The sequence below is a fragment of the Clinocottus analis genome, unplaced genomic scaffold, assembly GCF_023055335.1.
Source record: "Clinocottus analis isolate CAN_PGR_092001 unplaced genomic scaffold, fCliAna1.0.p SCAF_3, whole genome shotgun sequence".
NCBI classification, from domain to species: domain Eukaryota; kingdom Metazoa; phylum Chordata; class Actinopteri; order Perciformes; family Cottidae; genus Clinocottus; species Clinocottus analis.
The window spans coordinates 14,952,407-14,965,333 of NW_027176042.1; the positions used below are offsets into that span (position 1 = coordinate 14,952,407).

At 39.9% G+C, this 12,927-nt stretch overlaps 1 protein-coding gene across 2 annotated transcripts in view; it reads right to left on the reverse strand.

Annotated features, from left to right (window-relative positions):
• The window catches only part of kcnb1 (potassium voltage-gated channel, Shab-related subfamily, member 1), a 30,669-nt gene that overhangs the window by 9,374 nt on the left and 8,368 nt on the right, over window positions 1-12,927 (reverse strand). The gene's annotated exons all lie outside the window — the stretch shown is intronic.

A 12,927-nucleotide genomic window follows, 5' to 3' on the forward strand; every position in this document is an offset into this window, starting at 1 on the left:
GAAATAAAATGTTTTCATATTTAAAAAAAGGTCTGCAGCCATGTTATACTTTAGCACAGCTAATGTGGATGCAGTAGGATTTCTGAATACCATGGCAATATATCCAAAAGCTGTTTCAGGTTCCACTTGTATTGTACTTCCTCTTAATTTTAAAGATTTGTTTTAAAAACAATTCAGTTAATATAATGTTCTGTTTTTATGTGTTACATTTTGTATCACGGAAAAAAAACACCGTTATCGGACAAGTACTTTGTATCGGCCAATACCGAAAGCCCAGGTATCATATCGGGACTTAAGAAGTCAGATCGGTTCCTGCCTCGTAGCCACCAAATAACTCAGGTTCAAAACATTATCCTCACCCTGTTGCATGCTTGTTCCTCCCTCTACTGGTCCTCCTAAATTTACCCTAGGTGCCTCTTTTTGCCTGTCACTTGCACCAGCTGCTGTGGTAGCACTATAACATAAACATGAACATGCAGTAGTCACATAGGAGCAGAATGTCCCCAAAATCCATTGCACTAGATGATGCCTGATTCATCTTACACAGTAAACTGGGAAGTTTGTCAGAAAATAGCAACCTGACACACACGCACTACCCCACCCACACTCCACCATGCATGCTAACAAGCAAGAACGTGGTGGTAGAATATACACTTCTTTTAGCACTGTATGACAGCTTCCATCTCAACTAGCATAGTGTACACAATGAAACCACTGCATTTGTTCTGAACAACAGCTTTTCCCTTGAATACCAAGGGAAAAGTTTCAAAATGATCAAGCCTGTAATCTCTCACCATAATTTCCTAAAATATAATGGTGTCACATCACAGACGAAAGGTCAGTTTATACAGTTATTTCTAAAGGTTTATTTAATTACTACAAATATCCATGTCAGACGTTGGCAACCCCAGTTTGCATCCCACTGACAGTAGTTTTAGAAATAGATTCCAAAATCATCTTTTCACAAACACTGGTACGAAGGGCACTAATTCTACAAGGCTCCCCTGATCATGGTGTCAGTCGAGGGTTGTACGCTGGCCTCCTGCCGGACCAGAATGATGAGGATGAATCACTGAGGAAGCATAATCCAGCATGTGTGTGTGTGTGTGTGTGTGTGTGTGTGTGTGTGTGTATACATATATATATATATATATATATATATATATATATATATATATATATATATATATATATATATATATATATATATATATATATATATATATATATGTGTGTATATATATATATGTGTATATATATATATATATATATATATATATCATACACTACATAACATGCTCATATAATAAAGCTCATTTATATGATTGTACACAGATATTACACAGCAAAGCATAACATCTTGTATTACTGCCTAGTCAACTTCAGATGACTTGTGGAACTATTCCTCCATAATTAATGCAAAATGCACCTTTGTGGGAGGCTTCAAAACTGAAGATAGAGCAGTGAACTCGACGAGAGTAATGTGGGAAGTGAGCATCTGTTCCTCTGGAGGCCCAAGGACAGGATTACTTCATGAACTATAGTCTGCATTGCTATATTACCCTGAGTGACTCTGAGAAATCCTGACCCAGGACCGAACGGCACAACTTGAGAATAAGTAGGAGTTTGTAGCCCGAGCAGGTTTTGTGTTCAGCATACACAAATAAGGTTACGCTGTTATTGGATGAAATAAATCAGAGAAAAATAATTTGTGCAGTTTAGACCACAATGCAGTGCAATCGAAATATTCATGATACACCATGTAACATCTATAAAGATACATTATTATTTTATTTTTTTCCAATTTTTTTCTTGTATTGTCTGTCTATTCATCTTTGTTATGGTTGTTTATTTCTTTTTAATTTTAGTGTTTGAATTGAGCAAAATATTATGGTTATTATTTTAAATTATTATAGTGTGATTTTAATTTGCGTAAAAACTGACACTTTCCTCCTCCCTACACAAGGGAAGCTTCGTCCCAACCTCATCCAGTAACTGATCACGTGTAAACAAAAAAGGCCGAAGGCCAGCATAGAGCACATGATGCGGGGTTTCACTATATATCATCCGGAGGAAATTAAAGCGCAGCAGCAGAAATAGTAACGCAGTGACGATTGGTAGCGGTTGTTAGGAAGTGATTGACAGCACAGGCCTTGACAACAACCTAATAATTGAGGAGTCAACTCCCAGGAGTAAAAGTAACCTTATCTCTACGACCAATCAGAGTCGGAGGACACTGTTGCCATAGCGTCACGGCAGGCATGAATAATGACCCTATCTGTTTATTTTCTCCCCCCTCCGTGCTGCTCTCAAACACTTCAGAGACTTGCTGGGACCGGAGACTGAAGGTGGAGTCGTCGAGTGACGTACAGAACTGAATGGAGTGAGGGTGCAGCGCTGTCGGGAAAGAAAATGATGATGATGTTAAAGAGAAACATATTTGTACCGAGTAAACAACAGGGTATATTGCTTGTGTTAGGTTGGGCCTATCTTTGTTAAACAAAAACAAAAAAAACAGAAGAAAAAGAAAATGTTAAAAGGGATTTCCATGTCAAAAAAAAAAAATATAAAGCATTTTCTAGCCGCTCTATAAATGCTGTTAAAGTATCAAAATACTCAATCCATGGTTAAAGTTCCTACCGGTCACTCCCCTGCACATGTCTTCATACCTCATATTTAAATACACTTATTACACTTTCACATACACATACAGTACACTTGTTTACAGTAGTCTTATATGTTCGTCTGTGCACTTTATTTTATATTATATTGGAAATGTTTCTATTTCTTGCACTGTATTGATAGTTGTTGTTTGTCTAATGCACCACGGGCCAAGACCGATTCCTCTTATGTGAAACATACCTGGAAATACCAGTAAAATGTTCTAATTCTGATTCTGAAATAAACAGTCCATAGTTGGAAAGTGCTTTTAAAAGAGCAGTCAGGATTCAAAACTGAGAAATTGTAAACAAGCGAAATGTCTCCCAGTTTATTTCCTGCTTAAGTTTCTGATGAGATCAGCTGACAGGAAGTAGACATGGAACCCGAACTGTTGCATAGCAACACAATTCCATTGAAACAGTGACAATAAAGCATTTCAGACAAAGGATGGATACAAGTATATTTCTTTGAGCATTAACGCATGTATATTTGCTACATGTGTCCTTTAAAGTTATGTCATTGAGTATCAGGTGCAACAGAAGCGTAATAAGTCAGAAAAGAAATGTTGACAACAAATCCTGAATCACCATAGGTGATTGTAAGCAGCATAATAGCGAGCGAAAAGCAGGACAGAAGCAATAGGATTGAGCAGCTATAAAAAGGTCGCTAATGAAGGCACACTGGTGCTGTGGTGTAACATTATGGTTATGAGGTCAAGTTCCACAAGGAAACCCTGCTCATTTCCCATTGGCCTTTGTCCCTGTTGCCACTCACATTGCCGCGTCCCGCTTTCTATCCTAATGTCACAGGGCGCTAATTTCATCAAACTATTGCACTGTAAATCTGAGCTAAAGATGTATCAGTCTACACGGACAGCAAATAAACACCAGTCTAAGAAATGGTTGAAAGGAGCCCCAGACATGACGATAATGGTATCAAAGCAATTACAGGCTATTTATAGACTCTCAGTGGACGTATGCACGTTTTGTGTGCCTCGTTAGGTTTGATGAATACTCCATTATTCCAACTGGATTATAAGGACACAAAAAGTGAGAGTGACTCCCAGTAACTGCTCCTTGGTGGCCTACTACAGAGAGGAGAAGATGAAGGGATGGATATTTATATCTAGAGGAGAGGAAAAGTCAACATGTGTTCAAGTGATAGGAGGGGGGAGGAGAGAGAGAGAGAGAGAGAGAGAGAGAGAGAGAGAGAGAGAGAGAGAGAGAGAGAGAGAGAGAGTGACTGTGACTCTAACCAAAACCAGTTCATACTGGTTTTTGTCTCGTGACACATCCCCATCTTCTATAGGACGAGGTGAAGGCAGCCCTCGTTCGGCTTTTTGAAAAGATATCTGGGACGCAATGGGTGTGAAGGACGCCCTCAAAAACCACCCAGACACATACGTAACCTGTGATCTTCTCCTCCAAGTTACATATGGGAGAGAATATTTTTCATATATGGGGCTGGAAATAAACCTTCAGAAAAGAAAATAATTGCACAGGGAATATTGGCTCACATACTGCACACACGCACACACACACACACACACACACACACACACACACACACACACAACACACTCAGCTCACTTGGGGCTCAGAGAGAAGAAAAATTTATTAATTTACAATTAGTCTGTATAATGTTGTTGTACTTGCTGTTTGCTCTCTCTCTCTCTCTCTCTCTCTCTCTCTCTCTCTCTCTCTCTCTCTCTTCAGCTCTCGCTCAAATACGGTGGCCTGGTTTTATGTTGGCTGTGTCCCAGCAGCTGTGATTAATTTCCTTTGTGCTACATTGGGTTTTGTCAGGGTTGGGTCCATTCATCTCCACAGCACTCGTCCAAACAGGAGGGAACCTTCAACCTTAGCACTTTTTATACAGACTTTGAAAAATTAGCAGAATTATCAGTCAGATATTAACCATTAAACTGCTGTGAATGTGAGGAAAATTACAAAAGTGGTCACTCAGGCATCGGATATAGAATAAAAGATATGATATTGTATTTGTTATTCTGAATAAGGGCCGGACAACGTATCGTCTAGGATTGTCTGAGATTTAGATATTGTAATAAGGCATAAGCTTTTTTTTTTTGGTAATGATTTGACAAATTCTGTAAGTATTTTGTAAACGCATCAATATTCAACCCTATCGTCGTAATATTGATACTGAGGTATTTGATGAAAACTATTGTGATCTTTGAGTTTCTCTATATTACCCAGCTCTACACCGGTCTTCACAAACCTTAACGGGATTATTTTGACTCTTTACTATCTATTTTCACCAGCTAGTCTCTAACTTTGTCTGTAAGTCGATTGGTCGCGTTCAGTAAGTCTGTTTTAGATGGAAACATCTGTTTTCTGTGGCTGGTGAGCGTGAACTAAACAGTTAAGTTGTGTGTTGTAAAACCAGTTGAAAGATGCTGAAATCCTCTGTAAAGCTAAAGGCAACTGCAGTGTTGCCCGTAAAAAATTGCAGTATGCTAATTTTTTTGTGGGCAGCCTCTATGGCAAATGGGATTACGGGAAATGCTTAATGCAGGAACATAGTAGAGCATTAGTGAAAATACAAAAATATCTATTTAAAGTTTGCTTTACCACCATAAACTACTGGTCTGGTGTGACCAGCACAAATGTCCCAAGTGCCTGAAATTGAGCAAAGTGCAATTTATTGCTTCCTGAGTTCAACGTTTCGTTTTTAAGAAGAAGACTGCTAATTCTGCTTTAAAACGTCTCGGCACCATTGATGGTTGGTTTGTCGGCTTAAGTTTGATTTACTTGTTTCATTTGGGTCAGCCACCTCTGGTTTGGTGCAGCTCTGTTTAGTGTTCTCATGTTGTATTAAGTTTGGCGGTTCCCTCCCGAGTCCAGGAACTCCCAGTGCTCCAACGGGCACCTTTCTCATTAGCAGCAACAGGAGTTGTGGAAACTCCTGTTCCTGTGAATCCCAAGACCATTGTGTGTTAACGCTGCACGCACTCACCCAAGGGAAACACATCAGATTGACCTAAAAAGGACAGGACACACTCTTAAACTTCCACTCAACTGGACTGAAAAGGGTACATTTATTTCTTTAGGTGAGTACATCCCGGTCCTGCTGGATCCCTAAGACCCTCTGACTAGCTGACTTGCTTCCCCATCATCCCTTGAGCCACATCCGAGGCCACAGGGAGACCATGCCACGCTCTCCCCGCCTCGACTGCCAGCCACTGTCACCATGACAACCCCCTCGAAGCACGACAGGAGGTGGCTAAGTAGACCTGCTTGTGAAAAGCAAGTCTGACAGAGTCTCCTTCTCTCCCTCCCCTCTCTCCTTCCCTCTCTCCTTCCCTCTCTCCCTGATTTGTTTCTTATTCAAAGCTCACCCAGCTTTGAACCATCTGCACGTGGCTGTTCTCTCTCGAGCTTGTGATGCGCTGCCTTCTTCCCTTGCTTCTTTAACGTTGTTTTCTGAAAGAGTACTCAATTGCCAATCTCCATCTTCAGGAGCAGATGTTCAAATTGTATGCCGCACTCCAGCTGTTATATAATTAGATTTGATTAACAGGCACCACAGAACCGTGGTATTGATCTTCATCGAGACGTTATTGTCGGCGGTCGATAGCGTGAGCGTTAAATAACGTGCAATAATTCACACCTCTGGTTCTGAATGTGGAGGGCTCTGCCTCGCTGCCTGTGAACGAGATGGGGTTTCCATGGCGACGGGAGGAGACTGTGTCTTCCACATTTCCCCCCCAGCATGATAGCTTGAAACGCACACACACGCTTGCAGTGGCTCAGCTGTAGTCTCCCCACCCTCCATCACTTCTGCTTGTAACTTCAAAAAGTAGAGCCTCATTAATCTGAACCTCCCACATCCTGCAAAAACAATGCATGACTTGTTTCTCGTGGTTCTTCAAGGTGCGTACTGCCAGTTTAGCTTTTTATAAAAAATGTACGGGTCCTGCAGATTTAAACTAGTGACCTCCTGTATGATCATGATCTTGCTGGTGCCATGTTAAGGCGACCGCATTTCTAATCCTCTTGTATGCATCTTATTGATCGGCAGCTGCCGAAGGTTTGATTACTGTAAGTGTGATATTTAAGAAGTATTTGCTGAACTAATCTGCACGTATATCGCAAAAGAAAGTATGAAGATCACATTAGTGTGATAAAGTAATTAAGGATATTTAATTTTCTGCTCCACATTTGCACCAAGTGGATTAGAATGTAATTGCATCTTCATACTTATCCCTCCTTTCTTACCATAGTTAGTTCCTTTGTTTCTGATTCTACTGAGATGACATGCTGTAGTTTTCACACTTGCTGTTTGGTAGCAAGGTCCTTTCAAGGTCCAAGTCTTTTTACAAAATCAAGAAAGGTTCTCACTAAACACCCTAAACTCCACTCCGGGTTCCTGGGTCTTTATTTCATGGGTCTGCTGTTAGCGATATCACTTAATGATCTAATGTTCATTTGATTGGATGTATAGGTGGTATTCAAATTATCCTTGGCATTCAATAATACCTGCAAGCTTCTTTATACTGTAAACTCTTTTTTTTTTGCAAGACTATACTTACTTTGAGTCATAGAAAAAGAAAGCCCTTTTTGGGGCCTTCGCCAAAACTTTTCCCTAACTCATGCAGTGCTTGCATGCACCACAACCCCATTCAGTAAACTGCTAATGTAGGTATGAAATCTATGCCTGGACCATCCATCTCCTGAATGAATCCCACCTCATCTCCTTTCCCTCTCAATTATTCATACATTTCAGATGAAGAAGAGAATCCAGACTCAGCATCTATATTTAAACTCTGACTGGTCCATGGTGGCTGTATAAATAGAAACAGTATAGGGTTTGGTCTGGCACACCAAAGGAAGCTGTCTTCATCAGGAACTGTACCTTGAAGTATGAAGCATTTATTGGAAAGAGATGAAAGACAGCTTGGTCAGTGTTGTGTTATGAAATATTATAGTTATAGGTAAGAAAATGTGTGGAAAAGCCTAACCTGCTGCTGCTGTCCATTAAATGTACATAAATCTAATCCTATCCCCACGGTCTCCACACCTCGTAACATAACTCAGTCTTAGCAATGGTGAACAGTCACACCCTAACAAAAAAAAATCCCAAGGATCTTGTGTATGGTACAGTAAATAAAAATCCCAGTTATATAAGCAGGTGTTTTATATCATTCAGGGATGTGGGCAATTGTCTATTAATTCATGTATGACGCAGTTCACACCGTTTTGCAGTCTATGATAGTTTATTTATTACAGAAACCAGAGCACGCCACAGTATGCTCCGTCAACAGCAGCACAAAAGGAAAATGTAAACACGAGAGAAGCATTGATTTGAAACGCAAAGAGAGACGCAGACAGAAAAAGACACACACACACACACACACACACACACACACGCACACACACACACACACACACACACACAGTCAATCAACACTGAAGCCTGAATAGGAGGCAGCTGCAATTCTCAGCATCACAGAAATGACAGTTGCCATGGTGATAGTGACAGGGAACTTTTAAACATTTTAGTGACGGCATTGAGACATGAGAGAGAAACGGAAAGAACGAAAACAACTTGGACTGGAAGATGTGAATTTAGCATATTGTATTCACAGAGCAATACACAGCTAAATTACTCTTAATCCTGAAGTCCAACACATGCTTACTGCAGATATTTGTACCGAGGGAGTAACAATGTGCTGAGTCCATGCAGCTCTGTGGTCGCTCAGTATCTGTACTGTTAATCCCTTTGAGAGCAAACACTTGGCTACAAGCATAGCATTTTTGTACTTCCATTGTATTGATCGTGAACATTTTTTCTAGCAGCATGATTTTATGCTAATGTTCATACATATACGTAATTAACCAATCACAACAGCCCACCCCTCTCAGTTACTGCATCCATGACTGTCCTGCTTTCCTCTCTGTTCTCACACTAAGTTTACAATGAAAACAGTGACTGAATAACTTATCATAATTCTTCTGTAATTTTATCAAAAGTGATTACCCATATCTATGATTTCAGACATAGTTAGACAAAAGCAGTTTGCTTTTGAGGAAAAGGATTTGATCAGCTGGCCATTGGGCAGTCAAGCTTACGTTAGCTCTGTGGTTGTAAATGATATCTCAGTTTTTAAGGTGACTCGTTTTACAAGAAGAAGTGCAATCTAAAAATGCACTGGCTACAACTGTACATGACAGGGGCCATTCACCTTTAATTCAATTCAGTGTATTTTGTAGAGCCCAAAATCACAAATTACAAATTTGACCCAGATGGCTCTCCAATCTGTACACATACGCCACCCCTGACCCAGGACCTCACATCGGATCATAGAAACCACCCTCAAAAAATAGAAAAACACTTTCACAAAAGGAAGAAGCCTTTAGGAGAGCAACAGAGGAGGATTCCTCCCCAAGGACGGACAGAAGCAATAGATGTTCTTTAATGTCATGTGTGCAGAGTGAATTACGTAACAAAGTTACAGCACATTTATTGAATATGACAGAAAGTATTCCTATATATATAAATATATATATATATATAGGAATACATATCTATCTATCTATCTATCTATCTATCTATCTATCTATCTATCTATCTATCTATCTATCTATCTATCTATCTATCTATCTATCTATCTATCTATCTATATATATTTGAATACATATCTATCTATCTATCTATCTATCTATCTATCTATCTATCTATCTATCTATCTATATTTGAATACATATCTATCTATCTATCTATCTATCTATCTATCTATCTATATATATTTGAATACATATCTATCTATCTATCTATCTATCTATCTATCTATCTATCTATCTATCTATCTATCTATCTATATACATATATACATATACGTATATATTATTCATTGCATGCGTGTTGAAATGTGTGGCTGACACCAGCCGTGCCTCTTTCCTCTTTTTGTCCAAGGTGTTTGAGAGGTTGCCCTCCGGTTGCGCCTGTTGCTAAGCTACTTAGCAACCAGATCTGCACACACTCACTGGCAGCGTTCCAAAAGTTTACATATTTTCATCTCGGGGTGCAGACGTCACGCCTCCGTCTACATAGACAACAATCGATTAAGGGGCGCAAAAAATGCGGCATGTGCATGGCCTCTGCATGTCTGAGGCAAAAAGTCATCATCCTCACGAGGAGATGAACATTGTTGAAGTCACAAAAATATAGAAACAGCGAAGTAAGAAAAAAAGTTTGACTAAAGTGTTATTTAGTTCTAACTCAATAGCGTTTAGCTGCCTAACTTATATACTTGGCGAAGTAAAACAAAGGATATGTTATTGTATTAGTATGTTTCACTTTTAACATTACAAAAGTTACGAAAATATCAAACTTTGTCTGTTCACAGAAAAACAACATACACAGCTGCCATCAGATCAAAATACCTTTAGTATCGAGATGAAGACTCATTGGTTGATATCTTGGATCAGGAGTTTGGCTGCGGTTGGTGAAGTGACTGCGTTGATGCTTTGACATGTGAAGAACGTTCAAACTTGACAGACTAAGCTGTGATTGGACAAGCACTGTTTGGGTGAGGGGCTTCGGAAGCAGTCAATTTGAATGTTGAAGAAGATTGGGAAAAATAAATTGTGTCATGATGCGTATGTGTAAGTGGTGTGTTTGAGAGTGTGTGTCTGCTGTTGTAGTAGTAGTGCCAGGCCAGGTAAATGTGCTCATCAAGGTGAAAGGCGTCTCACACCAGTGCTCAAGGGCTCTCTCCTCTCTCACAGAATCACCCGTGGGCTTGATGAAGGTTTCTCCTTCACTTTAGTGGATTCTATTTCTGCCTCTGCCCTTCACACTTCCCTCAAAGTCGTTTCTGCACCTCACCACACAACCTGCACAGCGGAGTGAAACCCTCCAGTGAGCAAAGCTACAAGTGGAGCAGCCTCTGGACCAGAGAGTAATGATTTATGGACCCTGTTCTTTTGTGCCCGCATAAGTAGCTGGGTATTGGATATAGCGTGCAGGGGGTTGCATATCACAGTGATGGTTATGTGGCTGCATGTCTGCCTCAGGCCAATCTGCTGTGTTGTGTGTGGAAGAAATGGTGAAAAAAGGAAGAATTCACATATAGCTGGTACTATATGTCCAATAAATTGCATAGGCCAGACATAAAAGGTTATGATATAAACCTCAGAGGACACCAAACATCCACTCAGAGGACATATATACTGTTTGGATGAAGTGGTTATTTTCTACTTCAAGTGCAATGGAAACAGTTGGATCATATACGCAGCCATCAGCAGTGTGCCTCTTCACCAACTGAGCCCCCATGATTAACCTGACTGAGTAGATGATTTTCACATTGTAGCAGTGGCGGGCCGTCAGGGCCTTCTAAGCCTTCTCTGAAGGCCTAAACAGAATCACAAAGTAATAACTATTTTAAATTCAAAAGAAATGTATTTATTTAGTATTATTTTATATTTTTAATAATTACAAGTTATAACTATTTTATAATGTACTTGTTTTTCACAAATACACTACGTGTATTGTAATATTTTTTGCATGTTTGTTTATTTTGTCATTGCACAGCTGAGCCTTCATCTGTTCCTCTGCTCCTTCAGGCCTCTTCAGGCTTCTTGGGACCTGGTTAAAAGCATTTTTTATCCAATCACACTTCACCTGTCTTCCTCTATGTAAAATTAGCCTGGTAAAAAAACATGGAAGAGCCTTTGTGAGACCCTAGACGTGTGATTGATCACAGGGCCTGCGTGACCATTAACATGAGCTGTTATTGGTCAGTGTAGCTACCATCTCAAATTTAGACGCTAGAATATCAGAATTGACTGATTTATACATTTGCAGTCGTATTTACTCATAAACAAACTACAGCGCTGTTGCTGCTGCTGCACCTCGGGCTGCTGGTGAGAGAGGGCACGCTCAAATCGTGGCACTGGCACCTCATAGAGGCATGTCCAGTTGCATGTCACGACATGTCTGGTTCCCACCTCGAGATGCCCCGGCATCTGAGAGCAGTTGCCACTAATTACATAGCGGCACTTCCGGTTCCCACCTCAGATGCGAGGCATGTCTGAGATGCCTTACTGACTTAAGCTCGTACTTGTAAGTCTACGACTGACTAACTGACTGACTAAAATTTAAAATATACAACTGCTACTACTACTACTACTACTACTACTACTACTACTACTAGGAATACTAGGAATACTACTACTATTAGAAATACTGCTACGAATACTAGTACAAATACGACTACTAAACACCAACATCAACCCTGCCGAGCTCAGTCTCCCGTTTTCATAGAGGATTCATAAAGTATATGGCTTCACATTGAGGAGACACAGGTGATTCACTGTTGTTATTTATTATGACGCATTTTGCTGTGCAGAAAATTGAGCAAAGACATAATGGTATTAGTAGTAGTAGTAGTAGTAGTAGTAGTAGTAGTAGTAGTAGTAGTAAGGTAATATTTTAAGGTGTTATATAAACCATTTTTGTCCATGCTCCAATTTCTTCAGCCTTTTTCAAAATGCTTCATTTATTTCTGATTATATTTTTCCAGTGAAAAGGGGAGCATCTGTTTGGCTTTGTTGCAAAACCTGTGTCTATTGAGACAACTCAGATGAGAATTAATTTAGAAATGATGGGTCTTCGATGCTAAACTTTTGTTCCTGCTCTCAAACTTAGAAACACAATATTAACTGACTCAGCCTCCTTGTCTCACATTAATGTTATCTTCCATTACCAGTCTACAACTTGCCAGATCTCCTGATCTACTGCTGTGTTATTTCCTTCACAGTCTCTGCTCCTCAGCTTCCATTCTCCTGGGGACAAGGAAGTCTTAGTGTCTTTCACTCAGTGCTCACGTAACAGCTCAACTCTAAATTAAACGAACAAAAGAGCCGTCCCGCTTTGCAGGGGCAGTGCGCTATTCTTGACCATTGTCACTTCCTTGTCATCCACTACACAATCTCAAAGCCATTCCTCCGGAAATACGATACATTTTGTTCATCCATGGCAAAAGCATTACATTTTTGTTAATTCCTTCTTTTCAGCAGATGTCTGCAATCACTTTGCATGAACTTCAGGATTGTTGCTCTGATGACCACAGTTATGTAACTTATTGCACATTTATGAATTTTAGTCACCATAAAGACAGAAAATGTCCACTGAACTTAATTCTGCAATCGTAAATAGAGCAAAATGAACACACTGTCCTTACTAAACCTATTCTGCAGCAAAAACATAGCAAAACTGTCTCTAATGGAAGCCAGAAAAGCT